Source organism: Microcebus murinus, chromosome 10 (genome assembly GCF_040939455.1).
Source record: "Microcebus murinus isolate Inina chromosome 10, M.murinus_Inina_mat1.0, whole genome shotgun sequence".
Classification (NCBI taxonomy): domain Eukaryota; kingdom Metazoa; phylum Chordata; class Mammalia; order Primates; family Cheirogaleidae; genus Microcebus; species Microcebus murinus.
The window spans coordinates 83,688,675-83,714,750 of NC_134113.1; the positions used below are offsets into that span (position 1 = coordinate 83,688,675).

Consider the following 26,076-nt stretch of genomic DNA (forward strand, 5'->3'; position numbering starts at 1 on the left):
GCCTTCACCATCTCTGAGAGGTAGGTTTGGCCCTGTAATTATGTTCTGACCAGAAGCTATGAGCAGAAGGGACCCTAGCCTTGTTAGGAAGCTGCTCACCCTCCTTCTCTCTTACTCTTCCTGTTCCCCATCCCGGGCTGGGATACAGACAGGAGGACAGAGCCACAAGAGAAGGAACTTGGGTCTCTAGATGACCTCATTCTGATGCCATGGACTAAACATTCAGACTCTTTGAAGTGAGAGAGAAATCTTTTGCCTAGTCTGTCTCCTTTATTTTATTTTATTATTTTTTGAGACAGGGTCTCACTCTGTTGCCTGGGCTAGAGTGCAGTGGCATCATTATAGCTCACTGCAGCCTCAAACTTGTGAGCTCAAGCAATCCTCCTGCCTCAGCCTCCTGAGTAGCTGGGACTACAGGCATGTGCCACCACGCTCGGCTAATTTTTCTATTTTCTGTAGAGATGGGGTCTCGATATGTCTCTCAGGCTGGTCTGGGACTCCTGGCCTCCAGCAATCCTCCCACCTCGGACTCCCAAAGTGCTAGGATTGATTACAGGAGAGAGCCACGGCCCATGGTCTAGTTTGTCTCTTTTAAACTGGCCAGATCAATATCCTAATTAAGGCCGGGCATGGTGGCTCACGCCTGTAATCCTAGCACTCTGGGAGGCCGAGGCGGGCGGATTGCTCAAGGTCAGGAGTTCGAAACCAGCCTGAGCAAGAGTGAGACCCTGTCTCTACCAAAAATAGAAATAAATTAATTGACCAACTAAAAATATATATAGAAAAAATTAGCTGGGCATGGTGGCGCATGCCTGTAGTCCCAGCTACCCGGGAGGCTGAGGCAGGAGGATCGCTTGAGCCCAGGAGTTTGAGGTTGCTGTGAGCTAGGCTGATGCCATGGCACTCACTCTAGTGGGGGCAACAAAGCCAGACTCTGTCTAAAAAAAAAAAAAAATCCTGATTAATGCAGGTAAAATAAACAAACATGATTTGTTATTTCCCAGAAAACTGAGGCCTTCAGGAGTAAAATCCTTCAATCCTTCCCCTTCCATCCATAGACTCATCTATATACTTGACTATCATTTCCTTCCCTATGAAAGCCTAAGCTTTCCACCATGGCAGGCCCTTACATGTCCTTAAACTGGGGAGAGGGGGAGACCATTATGTACGGTTTTTTCCCCATCCTTGTATTAGGGTTTTTTAGAGAAACAGAACCAATAGGAGTTATAGACATATAGACATATTAAAAGAGATTTATTATAGTAATTGGCTCACAGAAGTCCCACAACCTGCTGTCTGTCTACAAGCTGGAGAACCGGAAAAGCTCGTAATGTAATTCAGTCCAAGTTCTAAGGCCTGAGAGCTGGATGGGGGCCACTGGTGTAAGTCCCAGAATCTGAAGGCCCAAGAACTAGGAGCTCCAAGGACAGCAGGAGGTGGGTTTCCCAGCTCAAGAAGAGAGAGAGTACACCCTTCCTCTGGCATTTTGTTCTATTTGAACTCTCTACCAACCGGATGATGTCCGCCCACATTGACAGGGGTGGATCTTCTTTACTCAGTTTACTAATTCAAATGCTAATGTTTTCTGGAAACACCTTCATGGTGACACCCAGAAATAATCTTTTACCAGCTATCTGGGCACCCCTTAAGCCAATCAAATTGGCATATAAAAATTAATTAACACACTCCTTTTCTGGGATACATGACAGCTCAGCTAGAAATCACATTTCCCAGCCTCTTTTATGCTTTTGTACACCCAGTTAATAACCTAAACATAGTCCATTCAAGTGCTGGATTCTTTGGGTAGATAACAGTAGCAACCAAAGAATTGTGAATATAACCAGCTCCCTAAATTTGGTGAATTTTAGCTGTCTCCCATCTGTCCTTTTAGCTGCTCTCATGACCTGTTGAATGGAGAATGCACTCAAGACAGATACAAATACATTTCAGGAGAAGGATTCTGTACCCTCTAGTCACCATCATTGAATCAGAAATCCCAGTGGTTCAACATAAGACAGTTTAGGAATCAAGCATCAGAAAGCATCTCCCAAGGTATCAGAAACAAAATTTTCTGTTCACGTAAAAGTAAGGAGAGTCCACTAACAATTATAGATGATCCTCATACCATGGGTACCTTTAATTTCACTGTTTCTAACACTCGTCATGCTATTTAAAAATTCACTAGCTTCACCAACACAAAACCCATTTTACATTCAGTGTACCAACTAGCATGGTATAAAAAAGGTAATGATAGTAACAGAATTTGTTAGCAGTAAACTCTGAATATGCTCCTTTCTGATACAGTGCTGGTTGAAGACTCTGAACTGGTTTTCATTTTTGTTTTTTAGCATGGGAGTTGACTCTTTATACAATTAAACCTTACATGGTTGGCACATACATGTGCTGAAATATAGTGTTTTAAACTGAATTACAAGGCCAGGCACGGTGGCTCACGCCTGTAATCCTAACACGAACATGATCAAGTCTTTCCATCCTCATAAAACAAACACTGGTTGCAATTTCATCCAAACTTTGTAAAAATATGAACTATAACTTGCTTGTTCCTCTTTCCCATCTTTCATACTTTGTCTCTCTACTGCAAAAAATGTCTTTTAAAAATTACTTTCACTACGATCATTAACTGTCAAATCTAGAATACTCTAGACCTGTGGTCTATTAGGGACCAGGGTGTAGAGCTCCCCCCACCATGGAGAAACTGTCTTCCATGAAACTGGTCGCTGGTGCCAAAAGATTTTAGACTGCTGCTCTGGACTATTCAGAATACTGAATACTCTTTGATCTGACTCTTCCAAACTTGCTATCACATTACAATGAAATTAGGTGGCACACCCAGTTCTGCCTTGCACTCTTTGCTGCATTTTCTCCTCTCCTTTCCCCTCTTGCCACTCCTCTCATGATTTCCAGGATGCCACACATGCATCTAAATCATCTAGATTGCCTATTTCTTCTTGATCTCCCTACCTTTTTTTTTTTATTTTTTATTTTTTGTGAGATAGTCTTGCTCTGTCACCTAGGCTAGAGTGTTGTGATATCATCATAGCTCAGTGCAACCTCAAGCTCCTGAGCTCAAGCTATCCTCCTGTCTCAGCCTCCCTGAGTTCTAGGATGACAGGCCTGAGCCACCATGCCTGCTGATGTCCCTGCTTTTTATATGTTGGTTTCCAAGTCTATCTACTTAACCCAAGTCTCCTTTATTCTACATGGTATGGTCTACCTGGTAAATATTTAATAGCATCCATTCTCAGGATTCTGACCTCTGTTGAGAGCCTCCCACATTACTGTACAGTACTGATTCCGCCTTGAGATATATATAGGACCTTAACTTATACTGGCGCCAGTATAGGAAATTTGATGTTTCTGTTTTCTCACATAACATGGGGAGGGCTGGACGCCTCTGCATATATTGAAAATGGACCTCAGCTGATTTGGTCCTTCAGGAGTTGGCAGGTTCTTTCAGTAAATATCAATAGCATCCATTGATTTACATAGGTAGGAGCTAAACATGCCCTGCCCTAAATGTTGATTTCAGCTAGTAGATTACAATGCAAGCAAGGTCCAAATTTTTCCAACTGTAAAAACTTTTATTAGGCCGGGTGCAGTGGCTCACGCCTATAATCCTAGCACTCTGGGAAGCCGAGGCGGGCAGATCGTTTGAGCTCAGGAGTTCAAGACCAGCCTGAGCAAGAGCAAGACCACGTCTCTATTATAAATAGAAAGAAATTAATTGGCCAATTAAAAATATATAGAGAAAAAATTATCCAGGCATGGTGGCGCATGCCTGTAGTCCCAGCTACTTGGGAGGCTGAGGCAGGAGGAGCGCTTGAGCCGAGGAGTTTGAGGTTGCTGTGAGCTAGACTGGCGCCACTCTGTCTCAAAAAAAAAAAAAAAAACAAAACTTTTATTAGCAAGTGGGCAAAAAAATGCCTTATAACCAGCTCATGTAAGGTTGAGAAAATCCTCCCCCTCTGTCCTCAAGCCTGCCTACAGGCATCTTATATAAGAGCTTCACTTTGAGGTGGCTGCAGCAATAGCCAAATAGCTATTCGGGTCTGTCAGTAGAGACCTTCAAAAACTGGACTAATGGCCAGGCGTGGTGGCTCATGCCTATAATCCTAGCAGTCTGAGAGGCCAAGGCGGGAGGATCCCTTGAGCTCAGGAGTTCAAGACCAGCCTGAGCAAGAGCAAGACCCCGTTTCTACTAAAAAAATAGAAAGAAATTAGTTGGACAGCTAAAAAATATACATATAAAAAAAATTATCCAGGCATGGTGGCTCATGCCTATAGTCCAAGCTACTCAGGAGGCTGAGGCAGGAGGATCGCTTGAGCTCAGGAGTTTGAGGTTCCTGTGAGCTAGGCTGACATCATAGCACTCTAGCCCGGGCAACAGAGTAAGACTCTGTCTCAAAAAAAAAAAAGACAAAAAAAAAAAAACAAAAAACCTGGACTAAAGACATTAGAGAGGGGTAAACAACACAGAACTGAATAAACTTAGACCTAGAAGGTTGCAGGTTGCTGGGTTTTCTAGTAACTTATTCACTATATTCAATATTTTGAATGTCTACTATGTATCAGGCACTGTTCTCAGCGCTGAGTATATAGCTATGAATAAAGGCAATAAATAGGCCGGGCGCAGTGGCTCATGCCTGTAATCCTAGCACTCTGGAAGGCCAAGGCGGGAGGATAGCTTGAGGTCAGGAGTTTGAAACCAGCCTGAGCAAGAGCAAGACCCCATCTCTACTATAAATAGAAAGAAATTAATTGGCCAACTAATATATATAGAAAAAATTAGCTGGGCATGGTGGCGCATGCCTGTAGTCCCAGCTACTCGGGAGGCTAAAGCAGTAGGATCCCTCAAGCCCAGGAGGTTGAGGTTGCTGTGAGCTAGGCTGACGCCATGGCACTCACTCTAGCCTGGGCAACAAAGCGAGACTCTGTCTCAAAAAATAAATAAATAAATAAATAAATAAATAAATAAATAAATAAATAAATAAATAAAATAAAGGCAATAAATAGCCCTGCTCTCATGAAACTTACACTTTGGCCAGGTGTTCTTGTACCTCATTCATGTGAGCATGACAGGGCTGCAAAATCATTCTAGGCCAGCCATATATCTGGGACACCATTCATTTTTCCGATGAAAATGTATTTCTGACATCCCTTATGTTAATTAATGAACCTTCTGGCATAAATTCCAATAAAGATCCTTGAAATGCTTAAGTAGCCACCTGGGGAGTATGGATTCCTGATTAGGGCACTTCAAACTATAAGCGACCACCCCTGGGGTGTGAATTCCTAATGGGGTGTCTCTAATGATAACTCACCTCCCTTAGAGTGTAGATTGAAGTTAATTTACACACAAGTACATTAGACTGTTTATAAGGAAGTGTTTCAGAGTAAAATATGACAGAAGCAATACAGCAACATGGCAGGAAGTTGGGTTGCCCAGAGCTCCCCATGCTGATTTTTAAAATACTGAAAGACATTGGTACTGCAGGTAAATCGCTACTGCCTGAGTTCCCCAAACACCCTCCACATGGATGCCTGAGTGCCTTCCTTACAATCCCCGGCAACTACAGGGACAATAGGCATATCAGGGATCTCCAGGTCCTGCTACTGTAGCATGGTTTGCATCCATTCTGAATTTTCAGTGCTACACAGTCTTGCTCAAACCTTCAGCCATGTAGAAACTGACAAGGCTTTCTGAATCTCAACTCCAAATACCTTGGGTAAGAAATTTTCATTGTCTCATTTTGGCCTGGGACTCACATCAAAATTGATTGAGACTGGCCAGACCACAGGACCTTTGCACAGGAGGCTGCTTGTGGGGTAGGGTGATGGAGATGCTTGCAGACCGTCTGCAGGTGTCCATGACGGGCATACTGGATTTTTCCAGCAGCAGGGTTTGGCCATGAGGGTAAATCGAGAAAGAGTTAAACATGTAAGCAGGACAGTGGACAGTGGAATATAAGTTGGGTAAAAAGGGAAGCAAAAACAGAACTTTATTAAATCATTTCAGTAGAGAATTTTATATACATCAAAAAGAGCTAATGTGACTCATACCTATAATCCTACCTACCATTCTGGGAGGCCAAGGCAGGAAGATCGCTTGAGCTCAGGAGTTCCAGACCAGCCTGAGCAAGAGAGACCCTGTCTCTACCAAAAATAGGAAAAAATTAGCTGGATATGGTGGCGCATGCCTGTAGTTCCAGCTATTCAGGAGGCTGGGGCAGGAGGATCGCTTGATCCTGGGGGTTTGAGGTTGCTGTGAGCTAGGCTGACGCCACAGCACTCCAGCCTGGGCAACAGAGTAAGATCCCATCTCAAAAAAAAAAAAAAAAAAAAAGCTATCAATGCACACTTGAAATGCTCGTAAGTTCTGGTCAGATATAAATATATTTAAATATATACATGTACTTCCACAGACGATCTGATTGTATTCATAACTGCTACTTTAAAGCAAAGATATTTTCCATATCCTATCATCATAAGGAAACTGAAACTTGCATCCTTGACATCAACTTCTGAGAAATATGTAGAGAAAGGGTCTTCGTGGACATCACAGTATTTACTGGTGTCTAACGTTTCCAAGAAAGGAAAGTTGTATGGGGTGTATTTATAAGACTTAGCTAGTGATTAAATAATCTCTTTATCTAGAGTCTGGTAAGTAAAAGAAAGTCATGGGGTATATTGAATACTGGTTACATGCATGTCCTATTGTTGAAAACTAACCTGAGCCAATTTGGGCACGTACAACCATTAGATTCTTTTTGGTAGATACATATAGGCAAAGAAATTTCTTTTCATGTAAAAGCCGAGATTCCAGAGGGAGTACAGGGCCAGGTACCCAGAATCCTCCGGTGTTCTTGGCCAGACACCCCCTTGAGAGATTTAGCCTATGGTATCATTGCTAAGAGTACACAGGTTACAGGCCTCTTGGGATTTGTAAACCCTGTCCATGCAAGAGAAGGGAGTGTTTCTGGAGTCCTTTTAGATAATCACATATCTTGAACATCTTTCATTTGCAAAAAAAAAAAAATCTCATTTTTACCATTCAGTATGTTGGTGAACAGGCCACTATTTTTACCAGTAAAAACCCATTTTTCACATTCAGTAGGCAAATTACAAACTGTCACTGTGATCAAGATACTGGCACCAAAAGTGTTTGTAAAAGTTGCTTCTAGACAGCAGAAAATCACCACCCCTAGACTGTGCATTTTTTTCTTTACATTTCATTATGAATATGTTTATACATACAAAAGAGTAGAGAGACTAGCATAATGGAACATGGGAACTCTCAGATGTGACTGTGAAGGCTCTCTGGGATATGGCCTCAGACCACATTTGTACACTGGACAAGTACCCACATTGGTCCCCAACCTGTTCGATGTTCACTGACAGAGCCCAGGTTAGGGTGAGAATAGTGAGGCGCGTAGAACACAAAATGCAAGAAGGCATCGTGCTCAAGTGCTGCACCTGCGCTTGGCTGCCCTGAGAGTGATTCCTCCTTAACTTTTGAATTCTATCAACAGGCGCCTCTCTCACCTCACCTTAGTGCTAGCTCTGTTCCCTGAAAATCTCAGGCACCTCACATGCACAATGTCAATGCATCCTGAAAATCCACTGACTTTGAGACTCTCTCTTATATGCTAACTTTGGGAATCGACATCCAACCTTTTTGAGACAGAGTCTCCCTGTGTCACCCAGGCTACAGTGCAGTGGCATCATCATAGCTCACAGCAACCTGAAACTCCTGGGCTCAAGCTATCCTCCTGCCTCAGCCTCCCCAGTAGCTGGGACTACAGGTGCGCACACACGGCTAAATTTTTCTATTTTTAGTAGAGAGATGGGGTCTCTCTCTTGCTCAGGCTGGTCTTGAACTCCTGAGCTCAAGTGATCCTCCTGCCTTGGCCTCTCAAAGTACTAGGATCACAGGCGTGAGCCACCGTGCCCAGCCCAAACATGCAATCTTGATAACAACCCAAGTGTTCACATGTGACTTGTATTTTGGATCTCAAAATGTAAAAGATTCCCAGAGCCTCTGAGAGTCCATAGAAACCACCTCAGGACAGACGCAGCCTTGCCCAGGCTATACTCTGGGCAAAAAAAAAAAAAAAGGCTCAGCTTTGTTGCCTCTGCTGGTTCCCTGTGCAGTGCAGAACCTGCACAACCCGTAGGGGCAGGGATCTTGTGACTTACGCCTTTCACGTGGGTGATGTGAAATGAGTACTCGGTTTAGAGTCGGACACACCTTTTCAAATGCAAGCCAGCCATTTGCCAGAAAACTATGGGCTTCACCTTACTTGGTCTCACTGAGCCTGTTCCTCCATCTCTAAATTGTGGGTAATAATTTTTAGAGTTATTATGAGGAGTGAATGAGTTAATAGACGCAAAGTGCTTTCTTCCTGTAGTATATAGGTGGTGATCATTAAATGCTATTAATAGTTTCCCCGGAAGAGCTTAATGCAAATTTTAATGCATATGTTTCCTTCAGGAGATGTTCCAGCTGTGGTGGAGGTCTCAGATCTGCTAAGACCTGAGATAAGAATAATAATAGTAATAACAACAAGTATTTACTAGAAGTCTTTTACTTGTGCCAGGCAGGGTTCTAAGGGACTTTTCATGGACTAGCTCATTTAATCCTCCCAACCATCTGAGGGAGGAATTTGTAAAATCCCCTTTTAGAGATGCAAAAAAGGCCCTGCCCAGAAAGTCCCAGGGCTCCTCTGGCTCAAAGAAAGCTAAGAACTAAAGGCAGAAGAAATTCTGCATTTTCAGAACGTGTGGCTCTCTGGCCAGGCTGGGTCTCCTCCACCAGGGCACACGGACTGCCCGTGGGGGAAAAGTTCCCACACCGAGATGAACAGCTCCATCCTCCCCTTGCACCAATCTGCCTTTATATTCTGAATATTCTGAATATCACCTTCCTAATATTCTGAATTATCAAATAAGCAGCACAGTTGTCCTAACAATAAAAACTAGATTCTAAAGATGATTTCATTCCGTGTTTCATGAAATATGAGAATAGGTTCGTTGGTTTCATGGAGTTAAAATGAAGTTAAATTGTTTCAGGAGATCCAAATTGTAGTACAGGCTTCCAAGAAGTGATTTTTACTGATAGCTTTGCCTGTTCTTTAGTTTGCCTGTCAGTAAAATGGATGTTGTTCCACATCTGTGAACTTTCAGTGAACTTAATCATTGCTGTCATCATCAATTTCTCTGCCATTGATATGGAAGTTAAGTTTAGTTTAAGTAAAGTTAGTACCCAAAACAAATTAAGCATCTTAGCACTTGTATTGGGGGGGGAGGGTTAAGCCTCCCCTGCACCCTCAAATGCAGCTATTTACATTTATTAGCATATCACTGACAGGTCTCTTCGATCTCAAGCATGGAGCCCTCCCTCTTCCAAATGTTTCCAGCCCCAGAATGCTTAGATATCAAGATCTGAGCGAGCAGAAACAGTCCTGATCATTCCCGGCAATCTGGCCAACAGGTCAAAGGTGGTCATAATATTGGTATTTTTGTTTACTCAACAGATACTTACTGAACACCTACTATGTGCCAGGATGTGTAGGGGCTCTGGCAAAGAATGCAAAAAGTCTTTTGGTTGGGGAAAAGGGCAGATAAAGCCATGAAAGAGGAGAGAAGCTGTTTCTAGGGGCGCAGGCAGGCTGGGGAGAGCGCAGGGTATCCGAATTGGCTTCCCCCAGGGCTGGAGAAAACGTCTATAAAGGACCAGACACAATGCAGGTTCTGTCTCAAATATTTGAATCCATTCCATCTACAGCATTTGGCAGGCAGGAAGTCCCCGCTCTCTGTGGATTTACTAATGGGAGAGACAAACCTCTGATGTCATGAAGTGGCAGGAGGTGTGCTCATTCCTGCTTCCCTTGAAGGGGATGAATAGCTGCAGAAGTGTCTGCAACGAACCCCAGGGAGCACGTTTAAGTGTGGGTGCACGTGCTGGCATGCAATCGTTTGTGACATCCAACAGGCTTCAGCTCTGTCCCATAGAGTGAATTAATTCATTTATACTTTTCAACAATAAGTATGGGATGAGAAAAAGAAGGGTTGGCATCGAAGATTAGGACACTGGCCCGATCTTAGAAGGAGAGAGGGTCTAATCCCTTGAGAGAGAAGCTCTACGTGTTGTTCTGTTTTCTTGTCCTGGTCAGCTCCTTTTTTGCCCATTTATAGCTACTAGACAAACAAGCTACAGGCTGAAATCGGGTCTCTGGAGCATACATAGCTACCAGTAAATCTGGAGAAACTCTGGATTTCAAAAGGCTAAATCGAATTATGATTCAGAAAGTTTGCATTTTAAGGGGTGGCCATGTAGTTATTGTTCGGAAGAAAATTTTAATACAGTCCGAAGATAATTAGGTACAAAGCCTAAATTAGATGCGGTACTTGCTAAATTGAAGTCCTGTAACTTAGAAAAGTAGATTCCTATGCAAAGCCAAGCCCACAACATTATAATGAAAAAAGCCTTCTACTAAGGCTGGTCTGATTGACTTGGTCAAATGGTATATAAATTAAATCCATCTGAAGAATCTGATCTCCAAATGGGATTTTCATTTCCATAAGTCTGCAGTTTAAAAGTGTATGTGAAGTAAGAAAGTAAGAGTAAAACCATTTCCCCCCACGGCTGGTGAACTTGGCAGCCCACGTGGAAAATGAGCCAGCTCTTCCCCTGCTGAACAAATCCATTCAAAATGATTTCATAGTTTTCCTTCCTTATCCTGTGGAATGTGGAAGCCATTTTCTAGTAAGAATATAATTCTGAAGTTTTAACCCTTTGAGACAAGATAGTCATTCTTTTATTTTTCCAAGGGTATGTAGAATAATGCAACGGGGAATTTTTTTTTTTTAGCACAAATGCTGTAGGCAGAAAGTTGATTCAACTCTATTTAATTAGGACCCAAGGGAAATAGTTATGCCTAATATAATGCAAAGTTCTGTAATTGAACTAATATGATTTTGCAGCTACCTGCCAGGGAAATACTAATGCAGGTAGATTAAATGATGCAGGAAAATTTTTTTGCTTTGGTATCGCACAATAAAATAAAATAATAAAATAAAATAATTAAAAATCGCTAGTTGAAGATTGTTAGCTTATAGTTAAGTTGGATTCTTTTTGGGGTGTCTATCTTTCCTTACCTAATTTTCCTCCAATTCTATTTCAGTTAAAAAAGATATATACATATTTACTGAAAATTGCATAAAAATATATATCTTTTTTTTTTTGAGACAGAATCTCCCTCTGCTGCCTAGGCTAGAGAGTCATGGTGTCAGCCTAACTCACAGCAACCTCAAACTCCTGGGCTCAAGCTATCCTGATCCTGGGATCCTCAGCCTTCTGAATAGCTGTGACTACAAGCAAGCACCACCGCACCCAGCTAATTTTTTCTATCTTTACTAGAGACAGTCGTGCCCTTGCTCAGGCTGGTCTTGAACTCCTGACCTCAAGCAATACTCCCACCCTGGCCTCCCAGAGTGCTAGGATTACAAGCATGAGCCAACACACATGGCCTGCATCTTCTGGAAGAGAAACACATAACAAACTTTTTCTGTTTTGCCTTTTTATTTTTGCATATTTTTATTTTTATTTTTTTTTTCTGAGACAGAGTATCACTTTGTTGCCCAGGCTAGAGTGAGTGCCATGGCATCAGCCTAGCTCACAGCAACCTCAAACTCCTGGGCTCAAGCAATCCTGCTGCCTCAGCCTCCCGAGTAGCTGAGACTACAGGCATGCGCCACCATGCCCGGCTCATTTTTTCTATATATATTAGTTGGCCAATTAATTTATCTCTATTTTTAGTAGAGACGGGGTCTCGGTCTTGCTCAGGATGGTTTCGAACTCCTGACCTCGAGCAATCCGCCCGCCTCGGCCTCCCAGAGTGCTAGGATTACAGGCGTGAGCCACCGTGCCTGGCCAATATTTTTTTTAAATAGGTAATTCATTCGCATTAATCCAAATTTAGAAAAGGTATACGCTCCTGTCTCCCAGCTGTCCAGTTTCCCTTTCTAGGACAATTAATATTTTAAGTTTGTATTTTTGTTGTGATAGGGAGTGTAATTCTTTCTGATCCATTTTACGTGTATATTTAAGTAGATACATATATGTATTCTCTAAATTCCAACTTTTATTTTTATACCGAGGGATGGTTAATTCCAACTTTTATTTTTATACCGAGGGATGGTTGTTAGGTTTAAAGAATTTGCCCTCTCCAAACTTCCACCCAAACCTCCTATTAAACCCACTCCACACCCCTTCCTAGGGGTGTTTTAGGCAGTAGCCTTCGCCAGCCCCTAGGGACATAAGGGAATGAAATGCAGAAGGGGAGGCCTGGCGAGGTGGCTCACTCCAGTAATCCTAGCACTCTGGGAGGCCGAGGCGGGAGGATCACTCAAGGTCAGAGTTTGAAACCAGCCTGAGCAAGAGCAAGACCCCATCTCTACTAAAAATAGAAAGAAATTAATTGGCCAACTCAAAATATATAGAAAAAATTAGCCGGGCATGGTGGCGCATGCCTGTAGTCCCAGCTACTTGGGAAGCTGAGGCAGAAAGATTGCTTGAGCCCAGGAGTTTGAGGTTGCTGTGAGCTAGGCTGATGCCACGGCACTCACTCTAGCCTGGGCAACAGAGTGAGACTCTGTCTCAAAAAAAAAAAAAAAAAAAGAAAGAAAGAAATGCAGAAGGGGAACTTACTTTCCTCATCCCTCCTGATAAGGAGGATTCTTTTGCCTCCCAGTTGTTCCCTAGGGAGCAAAAGGAATGGAATGCAAAAGGAGAACTTACTTTCCTTATTCCTCCAGGTTATTTGAAAAGAATTCACTCCTTCCTAAAAAACCCTCCGGTGAAAAACAAGGCTTTCCCCTTTTCTCACCTGGACATCTTTTTCAGGCTCCACCTACCTGCACCCAGATGTTCAAAATAAACAGCATTTTGCTACCGCAGCATAACTTAATATTAACCTGTGCCTTACATTTTTTCCTAACTTAAAATTGTATCTTATCGGCTGGGCGTGGTGGCTCTTGCCTGTAATCCTAGCACTCTGGGAGGCCAGGGCAGGCAGATTGCTCGAGGTCAGGAGTTCCAAACCAGCCTGAGCAAGAGTGAGACCCCATCTCTACTATAAATAGAAAGAAATTAATTGGCCAACTAATATATATATATAAAAATTAGCCGGGCATAGTGGCTCATGCCTGTAGTCCCAGCTACTTGGGAGACTGAGGCAATAGGATCGCTTGAGCCCAGGAGATTGAGGTTGCTGTGAGCTAGGCTGACACCACAGCACTCACTCTAGCCTGGGCAACAGAGTGAAACTCTGTCTCAAAAAAAAAAAAAAAATGTATCTTATCTTTGACAAAGGAGCAAAAGCAATCCAATGGAGAAAAGATAGTTTTTTCAATAAATGGTGCTAGAACAACTGGACATCCACAGGCTAAAATGTGAATCTAGACACAGACCTTAAGCCTTTCACAAAAATTAGGTCTAGATGGATCATGGACCTAAATGTAAAACGCAAAATTACACAACTCCTAGACGACAACACAAGAGAAAATCTAGATGATCTTCGATGAGTTGTTTAGCTACAACACCAAAACAAGACCCATAAGACAAATATAATTGATCAGATGGACTTCGCAAAAATTGACAAATTCTGCTCTATGAAAGACAATATTCAGGGAATGAGAAGACAAGCCACAGACTGGGAGAAAATATTTACAAAAGACATATCTAATAATGGTCTCTTATCCAAAATATACAAAGAACTCTTAAAACCCAACAATAATTGCTATGTAATAAAAAATATATTTGGGGCCGGGCGTGGTGGCTCACGCCTGTGATCCTAGCATTCTGGGAGGCTGAGGGGGGCCGGATTGCTCGAGGTCAGGAGTTCGAAACCAGCCTGAGCAAGAGCGAGACCCCGTCTCTACTATAAATAGAAAGAAATTAATTGGCCAACTAATATATATACAAAAAATTAGCCGGGCATGGTGGCGAATGCCTGTAGTCCCAGCTACTTGGGAGGCTGAGGCAGGAGGATTGCTTGAGCCCAGGAGGTTGAGGTTGCTGTGAGCTAGGCTGATGCCACGGCACTCACTCTAGCCTGGGCAACAAAGCGAGACTCTGTCTCAAAGAAAAAAAAAATATATATGTATTTGGTCTCTGTCCCCAGTTCCAGGAGCAGACCTCCTAAACCCTTGGAATTTCCTGTGTGGTAGGAGCTTCTTTTGTTATTCATAACCGGACTCTTTGCAGAGGTGAGAGGTAACTGAATACCAGAGTTTACCCTAAGGACAAGATTCAGGGTGGGATCCTTAAATAGCCCTTAAATGACCAGGATGGGGCTGGTCACCAGAAAGACCAAGAGATTACAAGGTTGGAACTTTCAGTTCCACCCACTGACCTCCGGGAGGGGATAGGAGGAGTTGGAGCTCTACGAACACTCCAGAACACTGTTCATTTCCGCAGCACACGTACCAAAATTGGAACGATACAGAGATTAGCATGGCCCCTGTGCAGGAATGACATGCAAATTTGTGAAGCTTTCCATATTTTTACCAATTAAATAAATAATCAAAATAAAAACTCTCGGCCGGGCGCCATGGTTCATGCCTGTAATCCTAACACCCTGGGAAGCTGAGGTGGGAGGATCGTTTGAGCTCAGGAGTTCGAGACCAGCCTGAGCAAGAGCGAGACCTCGTCTCTACTAAAAATAGAAAGACATTAGCTGGACAACTAAAAATATATAGAAAAAATTACCCGGACATGGTGGCACATACCTGTAGTCCCAGCTACTCGGGAGGCTGAGGCAGGAGGATCGCTTGAGCCCAGGAGGTTGAGGTTGCTGTGAGCTAGGCTGACACCGTGGCACTCCAGCACAAGGCAACAGAGTGAGACTCTGTCTCAAAAAAAAAAAAAAAGTGCTGGGAGGGTGGCATCATGGGAGTAGACGTGGAAGCTTCACAACCCCTCCCACCTCCACCACTTGCCCTAGGCATCCTTTGACTATTCCTGAGTTTTATCATTGATAATAAACTGGTAAACATCCCTAAGCATTTTCCTGGGTTCTGTGAGACATTCTAGCAAATTATCGAACCTGAGGAGGATATGTGGGCACCCTGAAATTTGTGTTTTGTTGGGCAGAAGTATGGGGACCTGGGCACCTCATTTGTGGCTGGCATCTGAGTAGGGGCACTCTCTTGCGTCTGAGCTCTTTAACTTGTAGAATCAAATGTTAACTCCAGATAGTGCCAGAAATGAATTGAGTTGTCAAACACCCAGTTGGTGTTAGAATTGGAGAAATGATGGTGTCAGGGGAAAAAATTATGATAAAAAATGAACACTCTGGGCTGGGCACGGTGGAGTTCGAAACCAGCCTGAGCAAGAGGGAGACCCCATCTGTACTATAAATAGAAATAAATTAATTGGCCAACTAAACATATATAGAAAAAAAAGCCAGGCATGGTGGCACATGCCTGTAGTCCCAGTTATTCGGGAGGCTGAGACAGGAGGATCGCTTGAGCCCAGGAGTTTGAGGTTGCTGTGAGCTAGGCTGACGCCATGGTACTCTAGCCCGGGCAGCACAGTGAGACTCTGTCTCAAAAATTCCCCCCCAAAAACAAAAAAACAATGCAATACCACTACACAACTATCAGAGTGTCCTAAATCCAAAACAATGACAACACCAAATACAGGTGATGATGTGGAGCAACAGGAACTCTCATTGACTGCTGGTGGGAATGCAGTCTTGGAAGACAACCTGGCAGTTTTTTCACAAAACACAAGATACTCTTACCGTATGATTCAGCAATCACACTCCTTGGTATATTCCCAAATGAGCTGAAAATTTATGTCCAAACAAAAACCTGACCACACACATTTGTAGCAACTGTATTCATAATTGCCAAAACATTGGAAGCAACCACGATGTCCTTCGGCTGGTGAATGGATACACTGTGGTACATCCTATTATTCACCAGCTACATACAACTGAGGTATCAAGCCATGAAAAGACATGGAGGAATCTTAAATGCATATTACTCATGAAAGAAACAATCTGCTCTGGGAGGCCTAGGCGGGAGGATTGCTTGAGGTCAGGAGTTCGAAACCAGCCTAAGAAAGAGCGAGACCCCGTCTCTACTATAAATAGAAAGAAATTAATTGGCCAACTAATATATATAGAAGAAAATTAGCCGGGCATGGTGGCGCATGACTGTAGTCCCAGCTACTCGGGAGGCTGAGGCAGAAGGATTGCTTGAGCCCAGGAGTTTGAGGTTGCTGTGAGCTAGGCTGATGCCATGGCACTCACTCTAGCCTGGGAAACAAAGTGAGACTGTCTCAAAAAAAAAAAAAAGAAACAATCTGAAAGTGCTACACCCTGAATGATTCCAACTATATGACATCCCGGAAAAGGCAAAACTACAGAGACAATAAAAAGATCAGTGGTACCAGGAGTTCGGTGAAAGGGAGGGATGGATAGGCAGAGAACAGAGGATTTTCAGGATGGTGAAACTCTTCTGTATGATACTGTAATAGTGATGTGTGTCATTATACATTTGTCCAAACCCACAGAATGCACAGCACCAAGAGTGAACATTAATGTAAACTATGGGTGATAATGATGTATCAATGTAGTTCATCAACTTTAATAAATGTACCACTCTGGTGAGGGATATTGATAATGCAGGAGGCTGTGCGTGTGGTAGGTCAGGTGGTGTACAGGAACTCATAAAGTCTATTTAAAAAAAACCAAAAAACCTTTCCCCTAAATAGAAAGAAATAAATCTTTCTATTTCCAAGAAGTACATCTTAGTACATCTTAGAGATCTTTCCATATCAGTAGAATTTGTTCAGCCCTTTAAATAGTTCCATGGTATGGATGTACCATTATTATATTGCCAGTTTCCTATCAATAGACATTTAAGCCTTTTCTAATATTTTGCAGTTATTATAAACGATAATGTTGCAATATATGTTATTTCACATATGTCCATGTGTATTTGTAGTCTCAGTGTGCATTTGTTATTTCTATAGGTGCCACCAAAATGTCTCTCTAGAGTTTGTATCAATTTATACTCTTACCAGCAAAAATGTGTTTGTTTTGCAGAGACTCACAGCACAGTGTTTTATCAAATATTTGGATCTCTGACAATCTGATAGACTCAAAAAATGTTATCTCAGATGTTTGTTTTTTTAATTGTGAATTTCTCTTATGGATAATTTGTACTTCTGCTTTGTGAAATTTTACCTTTTTGATGCTTAGTGCACCTAGAATTTATTTTGGGAGAAGTTTAAGAGATAACTAGTTTTCCTTCAATGTTATGTAACAAGGCAACATCATCTATTCTTTGCCAGTTTGAAAGGCTCCCACTTTCTCAATGCTGCTCTCTTTTATGGCTGTATTTTTTTTTACTATATATCCAATACCAGTACCTTTATGGTTTTAACAATTGTAGCAACAGACTATGCTTCTATATCTGATAGGTTGAGACCTTACCATTCTTTCTTCTCTAAAATTGCTTTTCTATTTATTGTCATTTATTCTACCAAATACATTTTAGAATCAGCTTGTCAATTTACTTTAAAAAATCTGAAATGGGGCTGGGTGCAATGGCTCACGCCTGTAATCCTAGCACTCTGGGAGGCCGAGGCAAGTGGATTGTTTGAGCTCAGGAGTTCAAGACCAGCCTGAGCAAGAGCGAGATCCGTCTCTACTGAAAATAGACAGTAACGAATTGACCAACTAAAAATATATAGAAAAAAATTAGCCAAGCATGGTGGTGCATGCCTGTAGTCCCAGCTACTTGGGAGGCAAAGGCAGGAGAATCACGTAAGCCCAGGAGTTTGAGGTTGCTATGAGCTAGGCTGACGCCACGGCACTCTAGCCTAGGCAACAGAGTGAGACTCTGTCTCAAAAAAAAAAAAAAAAAAAGAGCAAGCTCCCAGTCTCTATTAAAAATAGAGAAAAATTACTTGGGCAGTTAAAATTACATAGAAAAAATTAGCCGGGCATGGTGGCGCATGCCTGTAGTCCCAGCTACCCGGGAGGCTGAGGCAGGAGGATCACCTGAGCCCAGGAGTTCGAAGTTGCTGTGAGCTAGGCTGATGCCATGGCACTCTAGCTCAGGCAGCAAAGTGAGACTGAGTCTCAAAAAAAAAAAAAAAAAAAAAAACCAATCAGAAATGATAGGATTTACACTGAATTCATAGATTGATTTTATGGGACAACTACTATATTGCAATTTAGGAATATAGAATAGTTTTTCCACTTGAGTTTGGGCTGCTCTAACAAAATATCATAGATAGAATGCCTTATAAACAACAGATGTTTATTTTGCACAGTTCTGGAGGCTGAGAAGTCTAAGATCGAGGCATCAACAAATTCAGTGTCAGGTGAGGGCCTGCTTCCTGGTTTATAGATAGCTGTCTTCTCCCTGTGACCTTACCTGGTAGAAGGGGCAAGGCAGCTCTATGGGGCATCTTTCGAAAGGCTACTAATCCTACTCATGAGTACGGTGCCCCATTATACAATCACCTTCCAAAAGTTCCACCTCCTAATACCATCACTTGGGGGTATCACATCAACATATATATTTTGGGAGGACACAAACACTTATCCCATAACAGCCTTCCTTTACTTCTTTTAGTAATGTTTTATGTTTCCTGTTAAGTTTATTCCTAGGTACTTTATAGGCTATGTTGCCATAGCCTCAGACCTTTCTTCATTACCTTCTTTTGAATGTTTATTCCTAATATATGAGACGCTCTGTTTTTTTCCCCTAAAAGATACATCTGTTGAGTTTTTTTCAAAATGATTTATATTATTTTTCCCGAATTGACATAAAATTTTAAACTGGGAATGAAACCTATTATTTGTTATGCAAGGAGAATGAAAGTTTGCTATACGCCTATTACTACTAACAATAGCTGTTCCTTGTTTAGCACAACTATATGTCAGCCACTATTCTAAGTGCTTTACACACTTTAATTGATTACAACAATCCTATGATTAAGTTTACATTGTTATCCTCATTTGATAAATGTATAAACAAAGGCACAGAGAAGGTAAGTAACCTGTCACACAGCCAGAGAATAACGGAGACAGGGGTTATGAGCAATTTAGCTTCAGAATCCTTCCTCTTCATCAGTTAGGACAAATTGGCTACTACTTGCCAAACATTATGAACTTTTTTTTTTCTCGCTCTGTTGCCCCAGCTAGAGTGCCGTGGTGTCAGCCTAGCCCACAGCAACCTTAAACTCCTGGGTTCAAGCAATCCTACTACCTCAGACTCCTGAGTAGCTGGGATTACAGGCATGTGCCACCATGCCTGGCTAATTTTTTCTATATGTTTTCAGTTGGCCAATTCATTTGCTCTATTTTTAGTAGAGACAGGATCTCGCTCTTGCTCAGGCTGGTTTCCAACTCCTGACCTTGAGTGATCTGCCCGCCTCGGCCTCCCAGAGTGCTAGGATTATAGGCATGAGCCACCGCGCCCTGCCCAAACATTATGTTTTAAATGTATTATTTTCATTTTATTTTCTATGGCCCTATCAAGATTAAAAATTATTAAATCCATTTTACATGTGAGAAAAGTTAGGCTAAGAAAAATTAAGTAGGCCTGGCGTGGTGGCTCACGCCTGTAATCCTAGCACTCTGGGAGGCCAAGGCGGGAGGATTGCTCGAGGTCAGCAGTTCGAAACCAGCCTGGGCAAGAGTGAGACCCCGTCTCTACTCTAAATAGAAAGAAATTAATTGGCCAACTAATACATATATAAAAAAAATCAGCCGGGCATGGTGGCGCATGCCTGTAGTCCCAGCTACTCGGGAGGCTGAGGCAGGAGGATTGCTTGAGCCCAGGAGTTTGAGGTTGCTGTGAGCTAGGCTGACGCCACGACACTCACTCTGGCCTCAGCAACAAAAAGCAAGACTCTGTCTCAAATAAAAAGAAAAATTAAGTAACGTACCCAGGGTCACACAAGCAGTCCTGGAGTTACTGGTATCCCAAAGCCGACCTGCTTTCCATGACTCCTTGAGGCATTTCATTTTGTCTGTTAAACTGCACTGTTTGTGTGTCCATTAATTTGATCTTTAGTCAAAGATAAATAAATTTTGCAATCAGGACTTTTGATGAGGATAAGGTAACCAGAGATACCACCCTGAGACACATCATTTCAGTCAAAGCTAATAACTTCACATTTTGGGTAACCCACAAAGCCCTTTCACAGGGAAATGCATTATTTTCCTTGAGATTTCTAGAAAATGGCATAGTGGCCTGTTTTCATTCTGGCATCTTAAAGGGCAGAACTTATCTCCCACGAAAAATAATTAGCAGCCCTTTCTCCACGGTATACTACAAAACACTGTTAGTTTAATATTTATTACTAATTTATCACAGATCAGGCACTATCCTAAGGGCTGGGCTACAAGGGTGAACAAAACAGACATGGTCCCTGCACTTAGGGGAGCTTCCATTCTAGCGGGGGGAGGCAAACATTAATAAGTAATCATCCAATTTTGTGTTTATGAGCTGCGATAACTGCTCTGATGGGAAAGTACCAGGAGATTTGAGAGCATATCACGCGGCAACAGTCTAGTCTTGGCGTGTGGGAGGGAGGGAGGGCGCTGACAATGGATCCCTTAGGAAGTTAATATTGGAGCCCACATCTGCAGAAAGGGGCAGTCGAGGAGGCAAGTTCCAGGGACTGTGAGGACTCCAGAGTGCCCAGAGCACTGATGACAAACAGGAACAGCTCACGGCAAGGCTGAAGAGGTAGGTATGAGCTAGAGAGCATGCAGGGCTTTGTGGGATCTTACGTGCTTTGTGTCTTTGGCCCCAAGGCAGTAGAAAACTCTCTAAAGGGTTTTATTTTTATTTTATTTATTTATTTTTTTTTTGAGACGGAATTTCACTCTGTTGCCCAGGCTAGAATGAGTGCCATGGCATCAGCCTATCTTACAGCAACCTCAAACTCCTGGGTTCAAACGATCCTCCTGCCTTAGCCTCCCAAGTAGCTGGGACTACAGGCATATGCCACCATGCCCCGCTAATTTTTTCTATATATTTTGAGTTGGCCAATTAATTTCTTTCTATTTTTAGTAGAGACGGGGGGTCTCGCTCTTGCTCAGGCTGGTCTTGAACTCCTGACCTAGAGCGATCCTCCCTCCTCGGCCTCCCAGAGAGCTAGTATTACAGGCGTGAGCCACCACGCCCGGCCCTCTGAAGGGTTTTAAGGGGAAGGATATGCTCAGGTTTCCATTTTTGAAAGTATCACCCTACAGTGTAGAATATGGATTGGGGAGTGAGAGAGAAATCTCAGTGAGTGGCGATGGTGGCTGGATCAGGGAGGTGGAGGAAGAGAAGGAGGTAAGAGTGTACACTTGAGGGATAGGAAGGTTCAGTAGCAGGACCCGAAGGTGGCTTGGATGGATATCAGATGTAAGGCAGGAAGGGCCCCTCAGGGACAGCTCCTTGGGTCTGCCTGTGCAGGTAGAAGGACAGTGATACCGTGTTTCCCCGAAAATAAGACAGGGTCTTATATTTATTTTTCCTCAAGAAGACACCCTAGGGCTTATTTTCAGGGGATGTGTTATTTTACCCTTAAAACCTCAGCCTGCAGCACGCACAGGATGGCCTGGACCTGACAGGGGGAGCCAACCTTGTTGGTGGGGCTGCCCACACCTTTCCGGTCACCTCTGGGATAGTAGCTGTCACGACGGGGCAGATGAGAAGGGCTGCTCGTCTTCTTTACCGCTCCATGATGAAATGCATGGGTTGTGCAGATGCGCTGTGTAGCCACGCCCATCACTAGGTCTTATTTTCGGGGTAGGGCTTATATTGCGCAAATGCTTAGAAATCCTGCTAGGGCTTATTTTATGGGTAGGTCTTAGTTTTGGGTAAAGACGGTACTTACCACTGAAGTGAGAACTGAGGAGGACTAGGTTCAGACCCAAGGGCTGTGAATTCACTTTTTAGTGCACTGTTAGAGGTGCTTCTGAGACATTCAGGTGGAGATGTCAACCAAGCTCCCGGAGACATTCATTTGGGGTAATGGTGTTCTCCAAGACACCTGTGGCTAGAGATATTCATCTGGGAAATCGCCATGGGTGTAGATGAGATCACCTAGGGCCAGAATATAATGTGAGAAGAGCTGGGGATTTAAACATGGACTGATTATCTAATTCATGGACTTGACCAAATTGTCTTCACCCTTGCAATATGGTCCTTAATAGGTATTAAATAAATATTTGAAGAATGGAATCTTTTAGTATTTTCTTTTTCTTTTCTTTTCTTTTTTTTTTTTTTTTTTGAGACAGAGTCTTACTGTGTTGCCCAGGCTAGAGTGAGTGCCGTGGCATCAACCTAGCTCACAGCAACCTCAAACTCCTGGGCTCAAGCAATCCTCCTGCCTCAGTCTCCTGAGTAGCTGGGACTACAGGCCTGTGCCACCATGCCCGGCTAGTTTTTTCCTACATATTTTTAGTTGACCAATTCATTTCTTTCTATTTTTTTAGCAGAGACAGCATCTCGCTCTTGCTCAGGCTGGTTTCGAACTCCTGACCTTGAGCGATCCACCCGCCTTGACCTCCCAGAGTGCTAGGATTATAGGCGTGAGCCACTGCGCCCGGCCTCTTTTAGTATTTTCAATAATTATTTGTACCCAATCCTGGGTTTGGTCATAAGAGCATGTAAAACATCAGTTGATACCCCTACCTCCCCATTCCCTCACAATTATGCACTTTTTCAGGGAGTGGAACAGAGATAAAGCTAGGAGTCCTGTCTTGTCTTTCCTTTCTTTTTTTTCTTTCTTTATTTTTTAATTTGAGGCAGTGTTGCTCAGACTTATCCTGAATCCCTGGGCTCAAGCAATCCTCCCACCTTAGCCTCCTAAGTAGCTGGGACTACGGGTGCAAGCCACTACAGCTGGCTAAGGCTAGGACTCATTTTTTTGGTATCTGGTTGTAGCACAGTAGAAGCAAACCCTGACCACCATCTTATCACCAAACCTCTCTGCAATTTCCCCTGGGAAAACCTTTCCTTGTCCTCCTCATCCCATATAAGAAAATTCCATCTTTGGATCTTTCCATACTCATGATATACACCCGCTAGAGCCCATTATTTCATCAGAACGTCAACATTTATTTGTTTATGGCTCTGTCTCCCTTTAAAACAGTAAGCTCTGTGGCTTAGTTATTAAATAAGCCAAAAAAAACCCCAAACAGTAAGCTCTTAAAAGGTACATATGTTGTTTTTTTTGGAGATAGAGTCTTACTCTTGTTGCCCCGGCTAGAGTGTGGTGGTGTCAGCCTAGCTCACAACAACCTCAAACTCTTGGGCTCAACCAATCCTCCTGCCTCAGCCTCCCAAGTAGCTGGGACTACAGGCATGCACTACCATGCCTGGTTAATTTTTTTCTGTATATTTTTAGTTGGCCAATTAATTTATTTCTATTTTTAGTAGAGACAGGGGCTCACTCTTGCTCAGGCTGGTCTCCAACTCCTGAGCTCAAACGATCCACTCGCCTCGGCCTCCCAGAGTGCTAGGATTACAGGCATGAGCCACCTCACCTGGCTGGCAGTTTCAGGTTAACAGCAAAATTGAGTGGAAAGTACAGAGAGTTCCCATGTACCTCCTCCACCCACAGGCACAACCTCCCCCACGATCTACATCCTGCACCGCAGTGGGACATTTGTTACAATGCACCTGCACTGATGCATCTGTGTCACTCAAAGTCCACAGTTTACATTAGGGTTCGCTCTGGCTGTTGTACATTCTATGGGTTTGGAAAAATGTGTAATGACACATATCCACCATTATGGTAACATACAGAAGAGTTTCACTGACCTGAAAATCCTCTGTGCTCTGCATATTCATCCGTCCCTTCCCTCAATCCCCCTAATCCCTGGCAACCACTGACCTTTTATTTGTTTTTTTAGAGCTAGGGTCTCATTCTGTCCACCAGGCTGGAGTCATCATAACTCGCTGCAACCTCAAACTCCTGGGCTCAAGCAATCATCCTGCCTCAGCCTCCCGAGTAGCTGGGACTACAAGTGCATGTCACCATGGCTGGCTAATTTAAAAAATTTTTTGTAGGGATAGAATCTTGCTAGGTTACCCAGGCTGGTCTGGAACTCCTGGACTCGAGTGTGACTCCCACGTTGGCCTCCCAAAGTGCTGGGATTACAGGCATGAGCCATTGTGCTTGGTCCACTGATCTCTTACTATAGTCTACTATAGCCCATAGTTTTGCCTTTTCCAGAATGTCATATAATTGGAATCGTACAATATGAAGTTTTTTCAGATTGGCTTCTTTGGCTTAGTAATATGCACTTAAGTTTCCAGCATGTCTTTTCACCGCTTGATAGCTCATTTCTTTTTAAGGCTGAATAATATTCCATCATCTCGATATATCACAGTTTACTTATCCATTCACCTACTAAAGAATATCTGGGTTGCTTCCAAGTTTTGGCAATTATGAATATAGCTTCTATAAACATGCATGTGCAGGGTTTTTTTTTTTTTTTTTAGACAGAGTCTCACTCTGTTGGCCTGGCTAGAGTGCCATGGCGTCAGCCTAGCTCACAGCAACCTCCAACTCCTGGGCTCAAGCGATTCTCTTGCCTCAGCCTCCTGAGTAGCTGGGACTACAGGCACTGGCCACCATGCCCGGCTAATTTTTTCTCTATATACTTTTAGTTGTCTAGCTAAGTTCTTTCTATGTTTTTAGTGGAGACAGGGTCTCACGCTTGCTCAGGCTGGTTTTGAACTCCTGAGCTCGAATGATACACCCACCTTGGCCTCCCACAGTGCTAGGATTATAGGCGTGAGACACCACATTTGGCCAATGTGCAGGTTTTGTGTTGATATAAGTTTTCAATTTATTTGGATAAATACCCTCTTTGGAGGGTGATTGCTGGATTATATAATAGGAGTATGTTTAATTTTGTAAAAAACTGTCTTCTAAGTGGCTGTACCATTTTGCATTCCTACCAGCAATGAATGAGAGTTTCTTTTTTTGAGACAGAGCCATGGTGTCACCCTAGCTCACAGCAACCTCAAACACCTGGGCTCAAGTCATCCTCCTGCCTCAGCCTCCCAGGTAGCTGGGACTATAAGCACGTGCCACCATGCCCAGCTAATTATTTTATTTTTACTTTTTGTAGACACAGGGTCTTGTTATGTTGCTCAGGCTGGTCTTAAACTCCTGACCTCAAGTGATCCTTCCACCTGGGCCTATGGAGTGCTAGATTACAGGTGTGAGCCACTGCACCCGGCCAGAATGAGAGTTTCTATTGCTCTACATCCTCACCCATATTAGAATGGCCATACTATCTTTTTAAAATCTTTTATTTTCTGGCCAGGTGCGTTGACTCATGCCTGTAATCCTAGCACTCTAGGAGGCCGAGGGGGGAGGATCGCTCAAGGTTAGGAGTTCAAAACCAGCCTGAGCAAGAGCAAGACCCCCGTCTCTACTATAAACAGAAATAAATTAATTAGACAACTAAAAATATATAGAAAAAAATTAACCAGGCATGGTGGCCAGTGCCTGTAGTCCCAGCTACTCGAGAGGCTGAGACAGAAGGATTGCTTGAGCCCAGGAGTGTGAGGTTGCTGTGAGCTAGGCTGACGCCATGGCACTCTAGCTAGGGCAACAGAGTGATAATCTGTCTAAAAAAATAATTTTTTAAAAATTTTCTTCCTTGTTACTTAATTATGCTAAAAAAGAAAAATATGTTTTTATTTGCTACCTAAATGGATGGATTATATTTGTGGACAAGATATGTGAAGTACCTCGGAGCTATGAATTACATGGTGGTTTCCCTTGTAGGAAAACTCCAAATTCGAAGTTCTAAAACTGTGAAAAAATTAGAGTTGGAAATAGAATGTTTCATTTATTTGGCTCCAATTAGTATATAAAAGATATTCTCTGTATTTGTAGTTTTTTTTTTTTTTTTGAGACAGAATCTCACTCTGTCACCCAGTGTAGAGTGCTGTGGTGTCAGCCCAGCTCACTGTAACCTCAAATGCTTGGGCTTCAAGCGATCC

At 42.9% G+C, this 26,076-nt stretch overlaps 1 non-coding gene across 1 annotated transcript; it reads left to right on the forward strand.

Annotated features, from left to right (window-relative positions):
• Positions 1-14,486: 14,486 nt before the first annotated feature.
• LOC142873544 (U6 spliceosomal RNA) lies at positions 14,487-14,588 on the forward strand. The gene has a single exon (XR_012921559.1). It is a non-coding gene; the product is annotated as a U6 spliceosomal RNA (small nuclear RNA).
• Positions 14,589-26,076: the final 11,488 nt, after the last annotated feature.